Source organism: Mustela nivalis (genome assembly GCF_964662115.1).
Source record: "Mustela nivalis genome assembly, chromosome: 7".
NCBI classification, from domain to species: Eukaryota; Metazoa; Chordata; class Mammalia; order Carnivora; family Mustelidae; genus Mustela; species Mustela nivalis.
Genome location: NC_139026.1, coordinates 105635940 through 105645898, shown reverse-complemented (window position 1 = coordinate 105645898; position 9959 = coordinate 105635940). Strand labels below are relative to the sequence as shown.

General features: G+C 42.0%; 1 protein-coding gene across 3 annotated transcripts in view; it reads left to right on the top strand.

Annotated features, from left to right (window-relative positions):
* The window catches only part of KCNA6 (potassium voltage-gated channel subfamily A member 6), a 43717-nt gene that overhangs the window by 21345 nt on the left and 12413 nt on the right, over positions 1–9959 (top strand). The gene's annotated exons all lie outside the window — the stretch shown is intronic.

The window sequence follows — 9959 nt, the reverse complement described above, 5'->3', positions numbered from 1 at the left end:
GGTGGATTGGAGGAGTGTTGAATGTGAACCAATCTGAGCCTCTTTCCCAGAAACTCTCAGTTGGGACAGATCAGTCTGGGCTAGTCTCTCTTGGAAGAGATGGAAAACCTCCCAGCCTCAGGAGCTGGAGGGGGTGTCATCTATTATACAGATTCACTTCCTTATTTTATAAATGGAAAAAATTGAGGTCCCAAGAAATCACACGATTGGGCCAAGGCCACATGGCTGTTATGGTTACTTTACTACAGAGCTGGTTTGAAGTCCAAAGTGTTAACTCACTTACTCTCTTGACTAAGTGATGCCTCTACAACTAATCTCCCATGAAAATCTGTGTTCCATTCAGATTTTGAAGAAATCCTAGTAGCCAGGCCCTGCAGGAGAGCCTTATGGGGTGCCCACAGACTTCAGCATCAGATTGACCTAGGTTCGAATCCTGACTTTCCCACTCACTAACACTGGGTCTGTGGGCACAGTTCTTATTCTCTCTCTTTTTAAATAATTTTTCTTTTAGAATTTATTTATTTATATATTTGAGAAAGACAGAGAGAAAGAATGAGCAGGGGAAGGGGCAGAGGAACAGGGAGAAGCAGATTCCTTGTTGAATAAGGAGACCCTGGCAGGGCTCTATCCCAGAACCCTGGGATCATGATCTCAGCTGACGGCAGCCACTTAATTGAGTCACCTAGGTGTCCCCATTTCTCACTCTCCTGAGGCTGGTATTCCTCAACTGTAAAGTGGGAATCATTATACTTATTTCAGAGAAATGTCACGAAAGTTTTCTCATGTGGATAAGATGTGCTTAGCACGTAATCATTGTTCAATAAAAGAAAGAAGGCTTCTTGGCCAAAATATGTAATAGTTCTCCCTTTCACTATGCTCTAAATTCTGTAGCTGGCTTGTTTTCAGAATTATTTAGCACCTTCCCACTTGTAGTTGGGAGAACAGGGGGCTTCCTTGTGCCTTTTCTCCAGACTCCAAGGGAGGTGACTCTGCACAGAACCTGCGTATCAACCTGCTAGGCCTTGATCATTCCTCTCAGACTTGGGGCAGCTTAGATGTAGAGAGAGAGAGAGATGGTAGACCCTGGTGATTTGAAAGAAACAGGTTCCTCTCTGTTACATTTTTTTTTTTTTTTTAGGTTTGTGAAATCCATTCAACCTGTGATCTGATCTTTATTAAAGGACTACTCTGTGACCCCCTCCCCCACCCCAGGCTGGCAGGTGGCTCGCTGAGTAAGAGCATATGAAGAGTACAGGGCATAACTAGTAGAAAGAGACTCTTCACACCCGGTCATTTCTGAGGCCAGGGGCATTGGCCTGTGAACCTCTGAGACAATGTGCCTTTTGAAACTCTTTTGAGAGTGGCTAGGGTGAACACTGGCTTGTACCTCCTGACAGCTGTGCCTTGTGGCCTCATAGAAGGAACTTTTACTGGACTTGCAATGAGAAAGCCGTTCTTTCCTCCTTGTGTCATTTAAACCTTAAATCACCACATCTGAGCTTGACCTCTAGTCATCACCTCTTCCTAGAACAAATCCCCATGGAACGTCCATCTCCCCAGGGCCAGAGAGGATCCCACCTCCCTCCACCTCCTCTTGGATTCCCATCTCTCTGAATCCTGAATCTCCTTCAAACACCACCCAGCTCATATCCAGCTTCCTTCATGAAGTCTTCATATGGACTGACCTGCTCATTTTGTACTTAATGGAAGGTACCTTGTGTTGATATGTACATTTTCAGATTCTAATCCTTTCTACAGATACTTACAACACCAGTCCTCAGCCCTGAAAGGGTTGACAGCCTCCTTAAAAAATATGTGTCTTGGAGCACCTAGGTGGCTCAGTTGTTTAAGCATCTGACCCTTGATTTTGGCTCAGGTTATGATCTCAGAGTTATGAGATTGAGTCCCAGATTGGGCTTCACACTGGGCAAGGAGCCTGCTTAAGATTCTCTCTGCCCCTCCCCCCAATCATTCTCTCTCTCTCTCTCTCTCTATATATATATATAGATAGATATAGATAGGTATGTCTATCTATATATCTGCATGTGTGTGTGTGTGTGTGTGTGTCTGTCTGTCTGTCTGTCTGTCTCTGTCTATCTTAAGTGCAGTTGGACTATCATTTCCTTGAAGGCAGGAGATCGCTCTCATCTTTTCTTAACTCAGCAACTCCGTGTCAGGGAGATATTGACTGCATCTAACCGTAGTGTTTAAAAACAAAGAACAAAATACCAAAAGAAAATTTATTATCTCTTACAACTTGGAGTCTTGAGGAGGGACAGGACAGTTCCAGGATTTTTAAGTGATTTAAGTATTGCTATGTAACAAACCACTTCAAAACTTAGGGGTTTGAAGCACCCATTATTTCTTAGCTCCCAATTCAGCAGATCAGAAATTTGAGCTGAGCTTAGCCTGGCAGTTCTTTTGGTCTCATCTGACCGATGCTTCCTTATGCCTCTGTGAATAGCTTTGTGTTGATCAGATGGTAGTCCTTCTGGGGATTGGCTGGCTGTTGGCCAGGAAGCCTTAGCTCTGGTCAGTGGAGCTGACAGCCCTCTAGCAGGTGGCCTGGGGTCTTTCTTACGGTGGGTGCAGGAGCCCAAGAGCAAGCAGACGTGTCAAAGCCACTTGAGATTAAGAGTTAGAATGGGTACAGACATTTCTGCTGTATACTATTGGCTAAAACAATTCACCAGGCAAGTCCAGACTCAAGTAATGAAGAAATAGACTTTGCCTTTTGGTGGGAGTAGCTGCAAAATCATATTGCAAAGGGAACATGAAGAGTTTGAACCATTGTTGCAATGTCAGCCATAGCCATAGTTAGGGCTCAGAGGATTCTGTTCCTTGGAACTCGCTTGTCTTTCATGTCTTTCTTACAAATGGCAGCATTTCCAAGTACCATCCCTTCACATCACAACGTCCTAAAGCAGGAAAGGACAAGCTTTTCTAGACATGAGGAAACCTCCATGTATCTCCCACCAACCTCTCTTAGGCCACGCTTAGGACCCATCCTAACCAGTTTCATTAGTGGTGGGTAAGATTACTGTTCAACATATTGTTGGGAGGACCCAACGTCTTTGAGGTGCTTCCCTTCCAGACTCCTGAACAAAATAGGGGTTCCGAGAGCAAAGAAGCAGGGGAGAGGGGTGGCAGCTAGGCCAGGAATCAGTAGGGGGTGGAGGAAGCAACTTACACAGTATCTTGTGCCATAGATGTTTTTCTTTCTTTCTTATTTTGGGATCTAGTTTCTTTAAACCAGCAGACCAAAACACACCCAGGACCCAGTTTTTGTTTTGTTTCTGTTGTTGCTGTTATTGTTATTTTTTCTTTTTCTTTCTTCTTTTCTTTTCTGGACAAATGGCAAGATGGAGAAATTCACCCCGAAATAAGGAATAGGAGGAAGTACTCACACCCAGGGATTGGATTTAATCAATATGCTTATAAATAAAATGTCCGAACTAGAAATTTATTTTATTTTATTCTAAAGATTTTATTTATTTATTTAACAGACAGGCAGATCACAAACAGGCAGAGAGGCAGGCGGTGGGGTGGGGGTGGGGGGAGAAGGCTCCCCGCTGAGCAGAGAGCCTGATGTGGGGCTCAATCGATCCCAGGACCCTGAGACCATGACCTGAGCCGAAGGCAGAGGCTTAACCCACTGAGCCACCTAGGTGCCCCTGAACTAGAATTTTAAAAGAATGACAATAAAGATACCAGCTGGGCTTGGGGGGGAGGAATGCATAGAAGAAATTACAGAATCCCTTATTGTAGAGATTAAAAAAAAAAACACCCTAAAATTTAGTTAGCCTGAAATAAAAATGCCATTACCGAGATGCAGTCCAGAGTGGAGGCTATAAAAAAGTGGATGAACAAGTCAGAAGAGAGAATCAGTGATATAGAAGATAAAATGATGGAAAACACGGAAGCTGAAAAGAAGAGGGAAAGAAGACGATTAGATCATGAAGGTAGACTTAGGGAACTCAGTAATATCCATATTATAGGAGTCCCAGAAGATGAAGAGTGGGGAAAAAGGACAGAAAGTTTATTTGAACAAATTATAGCTGAGAACTTTGCTAATCTGGAGAAGGAAACACGCATTCAAGTCCAGAAGGCACAGAGAACTCCCCTCAAAAAAAAAAAAAAATAGGTCAACACCTCAACATATTATAGTGAAACTTGCAAATTACAAAGATAAAGAGAAAATCTTGAAAGCAGCATCAGATAACAGGTCCTTAATCTATAAGAGTAGACACATACAGCTGGCAGCAGACCTGTCCGCAGAGACCTGGCAGGACAGAAAGGGCTGGCATGATGTATTCAACATGTTAAGTGGGACAAATATGCAGCCAAGAATACTTTATCCAGCAAGGCTGTCATTCTTATGTACATTGGTATTAAGCCCGCATGTGTCAGGCCCTGGAATCAAAGGTGGGCAGCACGTTAATGTTTTTAAAAAGGAAGGAGATTGTAAGAGATGGCAGACACATGTAAGCAACTGACTGTGATAGTATGGTGAGTGGCAGACACTGGGGGACAGGCTTTCTTGGTGTCCCTTACTCAACACACTGCTTTCTGACTGAGGGAGTGAAGTATAAAGATGATTGTAGGAATCAAGGCACAACTTTATTATGTATCCAAAGTAGCACCCAGTTGTGTGCAAAACTCAGGGTTCTGGAGTAGCAGGCTGAATGAAAACGTAGCTGAAAAAAAAAAAAATAAAGCACAACTGAAACTGCAGACAAATGATGTGGGGGAGGGTGCTCTTTATTCCTATCTACCTTATAATCTGTGGCCAGCTCTCTTGGCAGGGACTTGCAGGAGGGAGGGAGAGAGCAAGACACCAAGGTGGCCATAAACGCACTTTCCCAGCTGCTTTCACAGAGTGAAGGTCACATGGGTGGAGAGGAAAGTAGCCTGCTGTGACCCAAGGAGTCAGGAAGTGAAAGGTGGGCTGGTTATGAAGACTGATTTAAGTCACAGCAACTCTGTTAACTAGTAAAATGCAGCCCAACACATGATTTGGGCTCTAGTCTTGTAATGAGGAATGTAACCTTTCTGGGAAGCCATATGGGGAAAATCATAGAGGTGCTGCTGTAGAGTTATGTAGCAGGTACTCAGGGTAAGGCAGGAAGAGTAATGAATTCTTCCTGGGGAAGGTGTCCCAGGGAAGTGGACACGTCAGCGAGCCTTGTAGGAGGAGTCGGCGTTTTCGAGATCAAAGAGAAAATTCTTAATAGAAGGAATGCCTTGCTAGAGGCACAGACTCTGAGAAAGGGACGATGTGTTCAAGGAACTGGGAGTGTGGGTCAGGTGGGGTAAAAGGGCCCAGGGGAGGCTGGAAGATAGGTTGGACTCAGACTGTGAAGAACCATGAACCTGCTAGAAGTTGGATTCATTCTGAAGGGAACGAAGGGGAGCAAGCAAGAGTTTTAAATCAGAAGCATGGCACTCTCAGATCCCATTTTGAAGGGATCCCTTTGGCTGAACTGGAGGCACGAGCAGGAAAGAGACTAGGGGTGGGGACCCAGGTCCACTCTAGCCACGACAGCCTGACACAGGTGAAATAAAAAGCAGTCGGTAAAGTGTTTGAGGCATGGAAGAGAATGTGATAAACTTTGCTCTGAAAGTGCTACTGGTAATACAAACCTAATTTTGGGGGAATACATGGACGCTTTTGCAGGGTTTCATAGCAGAGATGCCATAACTAAAATCCGATTTTACAAATGAAAACAAAACAGAAAAAAGCAGTTCGACTTTTGGTCGATTTTATGACTGCTTTTAAATCCTCTGCCTTTAGGGGGCGGCAAACCTCTCTAAGGACCAAACTTTGGTGTACCTTGGATGGAAGGCTCCTACAGGAATCCAGGTAGAAGAGATTATAGTCGCTTACTGAGCATGTGTCAAGAGCTCATGGATGGATGGCGAGTGTGGGCTCTTCAGTTCAGAGGTGGATTTGAAAAGAACCTTTGTATTTGGGGTTTTGCTGTGCGAGGCTTCAGAAAATTGTCCTCTGAGTTTCTTACTAGTGGAAAATGTGCACACATACTGGGAAGGCAAGGAACAGAAGTGGGATGGGAGTGGTTGTCATCATCCCACTGACCTCATGGGGCAGAATGTCACAAATTCCATCTCTTCTGGGCCACTGCTCTCCGCCTGACCCACTCCAGGAGCCTGAGAAGCTCTCTCCAGCCTGCTGGGAGGGGGTGGTAAGGAACAGAGTCTCTTTTGTTCCTGAAACTTCCCCCATAAAATAGTCAAGCCTGCTGGGAACTAGTCAAGGGGAGATGTTTGAAAAATAGGCGTTTCCCACTTTTCAGAGTCACTTGGACCATCATTATCATATTTATTGGGGCTGTACTTGAAAAGCCATCAGAGGTCCAGGAAGCAATGCAGCTGTCCTCACTTTCTGCCTCCCAAGGCACCTACAATGCTCATTGGCAAACTTGCTGTGTGATTGCCACAATGCTACTGCTTTCCCTGGGCAGCAAAGGCAGGGGCAGAGGCTCCTATGGAAGTCTGGAGGAGTGGAGGCTAGCAGACAAAGAGTTTTGGTTTGTTTCTAGTTAAACCTATTTGTCAAAAGCTTTGCTAATTCTATAACCTTAAAAGTCTGAAGCAAGGGGTCCAGGCGTAGATTCAGGAATTCTTTACCCGAAGTCATAGACATGTTCCTCATCGTATTTTAGTGTTGAGTTATCTAAGCTATGACATCCTTCTCTTGCTAAAAGAGCCAGAGAAACACCTGGATAGAGTAGATACTTGCGATTTTTCTTCATTTGTTTGTTTGGGGTCTTATCTGTTTGCTGTTGACCTGCTGCTCCACTTTGGACAGAGCACATCATCTCTCTGTTCTACCTTCATTTCAGAATTACTATGAAAGTCACAAAACCATGATGAATTACACATAGAATGTCACATCACAGGTAAAAGTGCAGGAGTCATTTTATTTTTATGTATTTTTCTGTATTTTCAGGAAACTAAAATGAGGTTTTGGAAATCTGCCTTTACGTAGTTCACGTCCAGCTTATATAGTTTTAGGCACTGTCCATAAACAGTGGAAAATTTTGCAGATATTTGGTTAATTTCAACAATGGGACTGACCTTGATTAACTTGACATGACTCAAGCGAGCCAAAAACTTTCTTTCAGATCATAATCCTTGCTTGGAAATTGGAGAAAACAGTAGTAAGGCGGAGGCTTCCTGTACTCACTTTAAACTGAGGCTCTGTTTGGGCACTTTTTATATGCTTGGCTTCAAATCAGAGCTATTTGTGGGAAGTTAGGCTTTCTGGTGGTTATTTTACTCCAACCGGTAGTGAACCAATGGAAGAATTCTCTCTGTGGCATGAAACTAGAACTGAGAATTCCAAGTGAGCACTGAAAGCTGTAGTGGAAGGACGCAGACTCAGTGTCTCAGTATACTGGCCCCATGCACCTAGCTGTGTGATTTGGGGTGCATTACTTCACCTCATGGCGACTCGGTTCCCTCATCTGTGAAATATAGAAAAGACTGTCCATCTCCAAGGATGGCTAGTCTTATTCGAGAGATAATGTATTTAGCTTGTCCTCAACATACTCAGTGATTAATGTAAAATATAGCAATTAGTATAATTAGGCTGTAGAGCTTAGGTGCTGGTGGTTCTGCAATTAATTGGGTTCAGATAGTTTTCTTTTGGTTACAAGAGACCAAAAATCTGGCTCAAACCATTTTAATCAAAAAAAAAAAAAAAAAAAAAAAAGAAGAAAAAAAAATAGTCGGGGACCCCTGGTTCCCTGGTTGGCTCAGTTGGTTTAGCATCTGTCTGCAACTCAGGTCATGGTCCTGGGGTCCTTGGATGGAAATCCTACATTGAGCTCCTTGCTCAGGGGGGAGCCCGAGCTTCTTTTGTTTGGGGTTTTATCCTTCTTCCTCTTTCTTCTACTCCCCGGCTTGTGAGCTCTCTCTCTCTCTCTCTCTGACAAATAAATGAATAAAATCTTAAGAAAAAATTTATCAACTCTTATAACTTCAGCTAAAATTGGGTATCAGTAGGTAGAGCTATGATAGAGCAGGTGAAACATGGCAGGGTGTAGGGGGGTGAATGATCCCTCAGTAGGACCACCAAATTTAGCAAATAAAAATATCCACATCCAGATAAATTTCATAAAAACTTCAACTGCTGAATTTTTGTAATTCATTGAAAAATGCTGAATACAGGCCATTTAGGATGCCCTGAGAAAGTCAATACAGGAAGCAGGACAAAAATAATTAAATATGGGACATATTCCTCTACAGGATGCCTGGCAACCCTTCTCTTGGGATATTAACACCAATGAAATTCTACTCAGACCTGTAAACTGTGCCAGTAGATTCAATTAATTTCATCCTCATATCAATCAAATTAACCAGACCTTTTGCTGGAAAATGCACAATAAATCTAAGGTCCATACTATGTTACTTGAAAAATGATCAAATTCTTCTAAAATTTTTGGCTTAAAAAATAATAAAACTGAACTTTAGGTACCATATAACCCAAGAGTTAAGCTTTTAATCTTTCTTGATGTAATTTTGCTGTCCATATTGGTTTCAGATGGCAGTAAGATGACTAGTAACCCCAGGCGCATATTCTTCTGGGTTCTAATCCAATAAAAAGAGTATTTCTCTTGACCTGACAAAATCCTATAATCTGATTTTCATTGGTCAGAATTCTATCTCATTCCCTTATCTGGGCAAATTATTAGGCCAAGGGAATGGCATACTCTGATTGGACATATAAATGGATCACATGCACACCCTTGGAGCCAAGGTTGGAGTCAATTTTATCCAAAGCATGTGGACTGAGCCTGGGGGCTGGAGATGGTTCTCTGAAGGAAAACTGCTGCTCTGTAGCAAGAAGAAGGGATAAAATGATGTTAGGTAGAGAAAAAAAGTAACTCCTTTAACCCCAAACAAAATGAACAAAAATAGCAAATATCTACCATATCCAGGTATTACTGTAGTTCTTTTAGCAAGAGAAAGATGTCATAGCTTAGATAAATTGACACTAAAATATGACAAGCTTCACGCCCATGACTTCAGGTAAGGAATTACTGAATCCGCACATGAATTCTCTGCTTCAGCTTTTAAGATCATATAATTATCAGTGCTTTTGCGTACTTCTTTTTAAGAAAGCTACAAGTACATTTTAAATATTGTAATAGAATCATTGTATCATTCTGATTATTAAGATAATGTAACATGAAGGCATACGGAGCAAAGTAAATTTAACCAGTAACCCCACAATCCAGAGGTAACTCCCATCAATATTTTGGTATAATTATTCCAGATGTTTTTCATGTATGTGTGGGTGAGGGATGGTGTCTTGGACAAATATTTAAAAATAAAATCAAACTTAGAATTACTTCATTACCCTTTTAAATTTAACAATATGTCAGGACATCTTTTCATACTGATACAGATTTAAAAAATTACAACTTTAAGGACACATACATTTGAAGAAAAATACAACTGTTTAACCACCCTTACCTTAATTCCATTTTTTGTGATTATGAGTAATACACTGGAGAAATATCCTTACCTGTTATATTTATTATCTAGTAATTTCTTGTGACTAAATTCCTAGAAGTGGAATTGCTGTGCCGATAATTAGGTTTAAAGATTTGACATGAATTAGTAAAATACCCTCCAGAAAATCATGCCTGTACTGGTTAGGGTTGTCAGATAAAATAATTGATTTGCCCAATTAATAAAATAAATAAAATAATTTATTTGCCTAATTAATTTGAATTTCAAATTAGCAGTGAATTTTTTAAAAAAGATTTAATTTATTTATTTGACAGAGAGAAAGAGAGATCACAAGAAGGCAGAGAGGCAGGCAGAGAGAGAAGGGGAAGCAGGCTCCCTGCTGAGTAGAGAGCCCAGTGCAGAGCTTGATCCCAGGACCCTGAGATCATGACCTGAGCTGGAGGCAGAGGCTTAACCCA